The 9,737-nt window shown below is 39.6% G+C and overlaps 1 long non-coding RNA gene across 1 annotated transcript; it reads left to right on the forward strand.

Moving 5' to 3' along the window:
- The first annotated feature begins 2,649 nt into the window (after positions 1 to 2,649).
- Positions 2,650 to 3,677, forward strand: LOC4345142 (uncharacterized). The gene is made up of 2 exons (XR_001548064.2): positions 2,650 to 2,709; positions 3,379 to 3,677. It is a non-coding gene; the product is annotated as an uncharacterized lncRNA (long non-coding RNA).
- Positions 3,678 to 9,737: the final 6,060 nt, after the last annotated feature.

Consider the following 9,737-nt stretch of genomic DNA (forward strand, 5'->3'; position numbering starts at 1 on the left):
CACCTTGGAAATCTATGTGAAGAGGTCTCAACTTAAATACGGAACTAGTGAAAAGTCTCTGTTGACCGGTTGAGATGGTGTGCGGACAGCCAGGTGGGGTGGGACGAGGCGAGGCAGGCAGCTACAGCTGTTTTCTCTCTCTCACTTTGTAACGGACGGTAATAAACATGGAGAATTGATTTCGTATTAATGAGCGCGTCGGTTACGGAATTAAACGCCGTGAATTGATTCCGAACTAACGAGCGCGTCGGTTACGAAATTAAACACGGCGGTTGATGACTCCGAACGTTACTCTCGCGCTCGCATACACACACACACACACACACACACATATATATATATATATATATATATATATAGGTAATTTAACTGGTGCTACATGGAGTATGGGCTCGAAGATTAAAATTGAGTATATACCCAATTTGAATGAGTATGAATTTTTTTTAAATATTTAGGTATGAACTTTAACTTCTTTACTAACAAGTTCAAACAAGTTTGAACTGAGTTTGAACTTTTCTTTTTGTTAGATTTTGGTTCTAGTTATATAACATCAAAGCATATAATTCGCTAGGTATGTAATAATGAATTGTGAAATAAAGTTGAGTTTGAGTTATTTTGTTGTTAGGTATTGGTATGAATCAAATTCATATACCTAAGTATATACTCACAATTTATTTTTTTAAAAAAATTTCAAGAGATTTTGTGTGTTTTATACCTTGGAGCCCGGGCACCATGGAGTCCCATATGGGTATATATATATATATATATATGTATATACTCTGCAGCGACGTGAAGGACGTGGAGAAGTTCTTCCCAACTCTTGCACTTCGAGTTCCTCCTCCTCTGTTCCTGAGCTGCAGAATCCTTCCCCGGTTCTGTTCACCTGCGCGCACAGGTGTACGGGACGAGCAGGTGCCTCCGAAACTCCGTCCGCTTGAGAACTTGCACGGGTAGGTGGGCGATCAAGTTTTTGGGTAGCGCTTGAAGCGCGACTGCTCCTGTTCTTCGTTCTTCGACGACAACGTTTCATCTTCCACTACTTCTGGTTCACCATGGCTTCTACTTGAGAGAACGGAGGAGACAACATCAACGGAAGCAATACGAATGCCTCAATATCTTCTGCACCATTCTCTGGATATAAGATTCTAACTTTATTTGATTTTCTTCTTGTTATTTACATGTTCACAATGTTATCCATAGGATTTCAATCTTATGTGAATGTCAACGATGGCTATGCTTATTTTATCTTAAGCATGCTCATGTTTATGTTTAGCCTTATCACAAGATCGCTTCTAATTATGTATGTCATGTTTATTGTCTTAATATTTTGGATTAAAATATGTCGAATTATAACCAAATTTTTAACACACAGGAGGGCGCCATGGGCTGGGGCGCGTGGGGACTCGTGGAAGCAAACGTCAGGAGATGGGCGGCATGGGCGCCGCCGGGTATCTGTTCCGGGAATCAGCGGCGCCATGGCCCATGGGATAGGAAGGCCAGGCTCACTGCTCGCAATTGGTATCCCCCCAAGCACGAACGACGGCCACCGCCATGCCCACTGTTCATCTCCAAAATCGATCCCCACACAGTCGACGGCAGGTGCGGCTGCAGGAGACGGACTCGCGGTTATGGGGAGACGATCCGACAAAGGAGACTTGGTGTCGGCGACGGACTCTCGCCGTGGATGTCAGCGGCGTGCGGAGAAGCTGCGTCGTCGATAGAGGCCATCGTAAAGAAGCGGAGCCGTCAAAGCAGGTGACACGGCGGCGGCGTCTCGCCGGCGTGGAGTGCCACAAGCATGACAGTGTTGGGCTGGTTGGTCGTGTACTGGTGTGTCGGTGTGCGCGGTTGGAAAGGAAAGGGAAATCCGGGAGTGATTAGGGGAAAGAGTGAGGAAGGAAAGGAAAAGTGCGGGTGGACAAGGACCGATCTTTGCCGTTGAATCAACGCAGATGAATGTAAGCCATCGGATTTGTCCAATGATGGATGAGTATGAGTAAAATGAGTTGTTGAATTATCAAATCCAACGATCCAGAATCATCTAATCTAACGGCTGAAATCGTCCACGCAAACACCGTCCAGAATCGCGCTCCCCCATCTCCGCCCGAATCACGCGCTTCCCCGTCGATGCCCGACGCCCCACGCAGCGCCGCCCCTCCCCACTTGAGTTCATCCCAACGCCAGTTCGCCGTCGATCCCGCGTCCGCCGCTCCTCGATTTCTCTCCTCTCCCGCGCCGCCCCTCTGCCTCTCCGCCGTCGTCGCATCTCCTCACCCCTACCCCGCGCAACGCCGGTCGCCGCCTAACCCTAACCGTCGCCGCTCCACTCTTTCCCTCTCCCGCCGCCGCCGCGCGCCGCCGTCGATCTGTCGATTCCGACACCCCGCCTTCGCGCGTGACGCCGCCGGCGCCCCTCCACGCCGACCGTGTATATTATTGAATGCTCTTTTCTATTAGCTTCTCAGGTAGGAGTATTATTTTACCTGTTTTATTGATAGGACAATTTTTTTTCAGGGTTTCTATTACTCTCTAAGGACAGCCATATATCTTTGAGAATATTGATTTTATCCCCTTATTTGAGCCATATACAGAGACTGACTTCTTTGTTATGTTTGTTTTGACGGATTTTGGCTGTTACTGTTGTGCGTGTTGTAGTCTGGATGGAGACTGGCGGCCATGGACGTTGACAACCGCTTTAATAGAATCATGGTTAGTGTTTTAGAATTACAATACATTATATATTCTTATTATGAATAGTAGGACAACCGGTGCTTTTTGTGAGGTTCTGCCCAAAAATGCTGCCTGGTCATGTTTTTACCTCACTCTGAACTGAGCACTTTCCCTGTATTAGCATTTCATTCATATTTTCTATTCCAGTTGACAGCGGGTTCTTGGACATGATCCATATCAATTTACCATACAGTTCAATTGTGATTGTTATTGCGTGAATGATCAGTATCTGTTGCTATTTTCTGCTACAATTGAGTATTACATGCCAAGAATTAATTCTGAAATAATAAAACATATCGGATTTTTAGTCATGCTAGCTCTAATTTCTTTTAGAGATCCACGATAGTTTTTCTTTTATCAGTAGAATGCTAAGTAAAAGAAGCTGGATGGGCAGCTACCTTGAATTGCTGGGTGTTGGAATAAATACCTCAAGTTATTTAGTGTAGATTCAGATTATGGAATTATGGTTGGGCTCTAATATGTATTGAATTGGAGAAGGATGAGAAAACAAATTACTAGACAATAATCAGTGGTATATTTTGGGATGAAATGTTATAGGCTCATATGTTTTTTATTTGCATTTCCCTTTTCATTCAAGCTTACACCAATATAGACTAAACATATGTTGGCGCCGATTTTCGCCTCCAGATCGCCGATGCCAACTACCAGGACTCCTTGCCCCTGTGCCCCCTTCTCTACTGCGACACCACAAAGTGATCTCCGGAACCCTCTCCACTGCACGACAGAGAAGGTAATACTATTCAAGTACAAATGTAGATTTGCTGGTAAATAGTGGATGTGATTGTGAACTATAGTGTCACATATCTATTACGTGTATATGTGCATATCCACATATTAAGGAGCTGCTTATAAGTCATGGTATGCAAGTTTTTTCTGTAATTTGAATGCATGGATGCTATTTAAAATCTCAATTTGATGTGACAAAATATCACCGCCTCTCCCTGTTATCCAAACAGTCACAATCCCTTTGAATAATATACTTCAATATCATGAAACAAATCAATAATTGATGGAATATCTCCTTAGAATTGGATCAATAATTGAACATAGGGCTCAATCTGATACATGATTTTCGGAATATCTCCTTAGAATTGGAAATGGCACTGAAAACACTATCAGAAATGATAATGTTCGTTTGCCTGATGAAATTGTGATTGCTTATGGGGATAGCGAGGATTTAGTACACGAATTGATTAATCATGTGTTTCCCTCGTTTGATGATAAAAAGAATGCAAGCTCTGCATCTTATATGAGCACACGTGCCATTGTATCCACAAAAAATGATTATGTGGACAAGCTGAATGTTAATATGATTGACAGATTTCCAGGGCAGGCCAAGGTTAATCACAGCTTTGACTCTGTTGATGATGACCCTCACAATAGCTATCCTCTAGACTACCTTAACTCTATTACTCTAAATGGTCTCCCACCACACGAGCTAATAATAAAAATCAATTGTCCCGTGATTCTTCTTCGCAACCTTAATCCAAATAATGGATTGTGCAACGGGACTAGACTAATGGTTAGAGCTTTTCAAGATAATGCAATTGATGCTGAGATTGTTGGTGGACAACATGCCAGCAAAAGGGTGTTTATCCCACGGATCCCTTTGTCTCCCTCCGACGATATATCTCTACCTTTCAAATTCAAGAGGAAGCAATTCCCAATACGTTTTAGTTTCGTAATGACCATTAACAAATCACAAGGACAAACCATCCCAAATGTTGGGATCTATCTTCCAGAGCCCGTGTTTTCACATGGTCACCTATATGTCGCATTGTCAAGGGGTGTGTCAAGGCTAACAACAAGGATTTTGGCAAAGCCAAAGAAAGAAGTTGATTCAACAGGGAAGAGCACTAGAAATATCGTGTATAAAGATGTTCTTGACTGGTGAGCAAAGGTAGGTTCGCATGATCTAAATTAATTCAAAAAAATATTGCAGAATATAGTAAATTGCTCATCGGAATGTTACTCACCATCGTCCTCTTGTTTTGTACAGCACGCCATCACCTTTTATATGGAATGTCGTGTGATTATCTTCTACATACTATCTCGCACTAGATGCGTCAGTTTGCACTAGGCTGTCATTTGAGATTGTAATTATGGTCTGTATTATATATATATATATATATATATATATATATATGCTTACAAAATTGTTCTGGATTATTTTTTTATATGGTTATCCATACAACTTAAATGGATAATGCACCGCAGACAGCCCGCACCACCGCCATCGCCATCCACCGCACCACTGCCATCACCCGCACCACTGCCATCGCCGCCGTCTCCGCTTGCTCTGCTGTTTTTTTGGGGGAAAGGATAGAGAGGGAGAATAGGGCTAACAAGTGGGCCCTACGCTTTTTAGTTTTTCTCTTATCACTTACATGTGGGCCTCACCTTGTAAAGTTTTATTGTGCCCACGCAATATCATAGTTCTGCACTTTACATGAAATATATTTTATGTACGATATGAATTGAATTAAAGTTCAAATGCATAGATCATATAAAAATATTTTTTTGCTAACATGAAATTCTAAAAATTATTAAAGAGAAATGAAATTGCACCGTAGCGTTTAGTACGGGCATATTACTAGTTTATAGAAGTGAATTAACTCTATCAAACTCCCCGTTAATTCACTTCATGCATACTCCAATCATTTCTCAATCGTGGATGAATTTTTCTTTGGATAAAGAATTGGCAAATATATCTGCCAACTGCTCATGACTGACTGGATTTTCACCGATAGCAATTTAACTTCCTAGCGATCAACTGTTTCCCGGATACAATGTGTTTTGTCCTGTCATGATTGACTGGATTTTCACCGATAACAATTGCAAATTGACCGTCACAATAAATTTGTGTAAGCCTCTCGTCTATGTCTTCCATAATTCTTCTTAACCAAACAGCTTGTGACACGGCTTTTGATGTTGCTACATATTCTGCTTCGGCTGAAGATAAAGCAACAATATTTTGTTTCTTTGTTGACCAGGAGCATATACCTGAGCTAAGTGAGAAGGCATATCCGGATGTGCTCTTCATATCATCAAGACATCCAGCCCAATCACTATCCGTGTAGCCAATTAATTTTAATTCTTAACTGGCTTGTACCATATAACATAACCTGTGGTCCCTTTGATATACCGCAAAACTCTCTTCGCAGTAGTAAAATTTAACTGACTTGGGCTAAACATATATCTTGATAATAAACTTGCCGCAAACATAATAACATAATATCCGGTCGTGTTGCGGTCAAATATAATAAACTTCCAACCAAGCTTCTGTAAATTGTTGGATCTGCTTTATCAGCACCATCTCTTGCCTTTTGCTTTTCATTTGGCAACAAGGGGTTGTAACTGACTTGCAGTTATCCATCTTAATTTTCTTCAGAATATTTTCTGCATATTTTCTTTGTGATATAAATATCCCTTCAGTACTATGATGCACTTCCATTCCTAGGAAATAGTGCAACAAGCCCATATCACTCATCTCATATGTATTCATCATGTCCTTTTTAAAATATTGCATCATCTTCTCACTATTACTGGTATATATCGTCATCAACATATAGTGAGAGTGTGAGACAATTAAAATGTCCATATCTAGCCTCTTGACATATAGAGTAGCCTCACTTATGCTCTTGGCAAATCCTTTTTGAATAAAGTACTTATCAATTTGACTGTACCATGCTCTAGGTGTTTGCTTTAATCTGTATAATGTCTTCTTAAGTCAGAATACTTTGTTTTCTCCCCCTTGAACTAAAAACCCTTCAAGTTGTTTAACATAAATTTCTTCATCAAGATAGCCATTTAAGAAAGCCGATTTCACAACAAGTTGATATATCTTCCACTTGTTTTGAGCTGCTAGAGTAATTATTGTACGAATTGTCTCTAGCCTTGCAACAGGAGCATATTTCTCATAGTAGTCAATATCAGGCTTTTGCATAAAGCCTTTTGCCACAAGTCTTGCTTTATATTTCTGAATTGAGCCATCTGGATTTAGCTGTCTTATAAACCCATTTCAACTCCAATAACTTCTCCATCTTTAGATCGATCAACCAACTCCTAGGTATTATTCTTCTCAATCATACGAATCTCATCTTCCATGGCTTTAACCCAATTTTTATGTTTTTTTTGCTTCTTGAAAACAGTGACTCAACAACAGAATAATTGGAAAATTCATATTGTTTTGTCCCTCTTTGTTGAGAAGTAGATTATAATAATTTAACCATACTTCTTACACATCTTGGAGCTAATTCCGGTGTAGAAATTTGCTCTTCACTACTCGGGCTTGAATCCGAACTGAAGCTTGACCTTGACCTTGGACTTGATGCATCTTGACTTGGAGTTTGATCTTCCACTTCATGATTGCCATACATATGTGGTTGGCCTAGTGTGATTGTAGTGGTTGGCAATAATGGAGTACCGGAGGCTTCTGGAGACTTCCAGTTCCAAATAGCACTTTCATCAAAAATCACATCTCTGCTGATGATAATGTTCTTTTTCTCCAAATTATAAAGTCTATAGCGTTTGATACCATCAGCATAGCCAACAAATATGGACCAATCACTTTTATTATCAGATTTTACTTTCTTTTGTGCTAGCACTTGAGCATAGCAAATGCAACCAAATACTCTCATATGTCCAATGATAGGCTTTTTACCATACTAAGCTTCAAAAGATGAACGGTTTGGTACTGCCTTTGTAGGACTACTATTTAAAATATAAACTGCAGTGTTAACTGCTTCAGCCCAGAAAGATTTAGGCATAGCTTTGTCTTGGAGCATAGAGTTTGCCATGCCATTAATTGTTCGATTTTTCCTTTTAGCAACTCCATTTTGTTGAGCACTATAGCCTGTCGTTAATTATCTTCGAATGCCAACATTTTCACAATATTTCTCAAATTCTTTTGAGATATATTCTCCTCCTTGATCGTTGCGTAATACTTTAATTTTTCGATTACTCTAATTTTCCACCATAGCCTTGAATTTTTTGAATATCCAGGGCTGCTGATTTTTCTTTTAGAAAATATACCCAGATCATTCTGTATAATCATCAATAAATGTGATAAAGTACCAATTTCCTCCTTCTGAGATTGTTGGCACTTTACCAACTATATAAGTGCGCACTAGTTCCAACGGTGCACTTGCTCTCCAAGCTCCACTGCGTGGGAAAGAAGCTTGTATTTGTTTTCCAAACACACAACCTTCACATGGGTTGGATTTTAGAGTAATAAATGGAAGGCCTTGAACCATGCCTTTTGCCCTGAGTAGCTTTAGTGCTTTGTAATTGAGATGACCCATTCTCTTGTGCCATAGATTAGAAATATCGACTTCACTTTTGAGAGCCATTTGAGTTGGATGGTTCATCCTTAATAGAAAATTCCTATTCTTCTCCATATTTATTTTGGCAACCAAATGATTATTTTTACGGTCCAATATTTTGCAAGAAAAATCCTCAAAATAAACAGAGTACCCGTGTTCTAGAAGTTGCCCAATACTTAGCAAATTTTGCCTTAGATCGGGTACCAGCAAAACATCCGTTATAAATTTTGGACCATCTGTTGTTTGAACAACAACCGTACATTAGCCTTCACTTTGCACTATAGAGCCATTACCCATGTGAATCTTTGCATGATATGATAAATCCATTTCTTGAAATAAATTTGGATCAGATGAATCCATTTCTCGAAATAAATTTGGATCAGCAGCCATGTGGTTTGTACAACCACTATTAATAACCCAAACATCATTATTTTCTTATTGAGCAGTATGGCAAGAGAAAACCATTTCTTCAGATTTTTTTTCCTTTTCTTGTGAAAAATTAGCCCGATTAATTTCTCAAGACCTGCAATATTTTGCAATATGACCCTTTCGTTTGCATTTGTTGCAGGTCATTTTCTTCCAGCACATATCTGCAGTATGACTAGATTTTTGACAAATGTCACACCACAAACTTGTCATATGCTGCCTTGGAGTTCTTGGCCCCGATAATACGCGGAAATAGACTTTCCGCAACTCCTTGTGGGATCTAAGAACAAGGCCTTGGCGTCCGTTATCCGATACTCTACCAAAGACTTCTTCTGTTCCGCCGTAAGAGTGTCTCTACCAGAATACTCCTTGTAGCCATTCTCAACAATATACCACAATCCTTTAGATAGCAACAACGTCTGCATCTTGATGCTCCATATATCATAAAATAAGCAATTACTACATATATGTGCAATGGAATGTCACGTGGACCAATGGAATGTCGGCAAAAGTGCTGGCTTTAGATTAGTAGACTAGAAAAAGGGTGCGCCTTTGGCGCACCAACTAAAAATATCCTGTGAATATTTATATTTTTCGTTAGAATACATAAATAATTATTTGGAATTAGTTTGATTTCTTAGATATATATGAGATGGAGTATAAATTAACTAAGTGACAATGATCGGTAGCATTTGTGATAACTTAGATAAATGAAAACTTGCAAAAAAAAATCTGAGCTCAAAATAACATATGAAAAGAGACGTGGCTTTGCCGCATAATGGGCCAACAAGTAAAAACATATTAATGTGCTAAAATGCAGAATGTTTTATTCGGTCAATTATGTAAATGTTTCACATGCCGTACTATTTAGCAAGTCTTCAATATAATAAGGGTAATGAACAGTTTTTGGAGAAGGCAAGAGCCAGCTCTTCGGAAAAATAAACGTGCTGGTTGGCGTGCTCTTTGTATGGCTTGTATAATTGCTAAGGGTAATTAATGCTAATATTTTGGTAGAGTTTATAGGAATTAGCTCAATTTTTCATTGAATTCTTGTGAAGATCGTGTACTTTTGAGATATTCACAATGGAAGCACATATGTTTCAGGACACACGATAATCTTAATGTACCGATGGTAGATTTTGTATGTCAGCTCTCTACCTCTTCTATTTAAGTCCTCTTATTTTATTAATTAATATTCCTCGATTTTTTACCTTATGAACTATAGAATTCCTTATA

Source organism: Oryza sativa, chromosome 8 (assembly GCF_034140825.1).
Source record: "Oryza sativa Japonica Group chromosome 8, ASM3414082v1".
Lineage (NCBI taxonomy): Eukaryota > Viridiplantae > Streptophyta > Magnoliopsida > Poales > Poaceae > Oryza > Oryza sativa.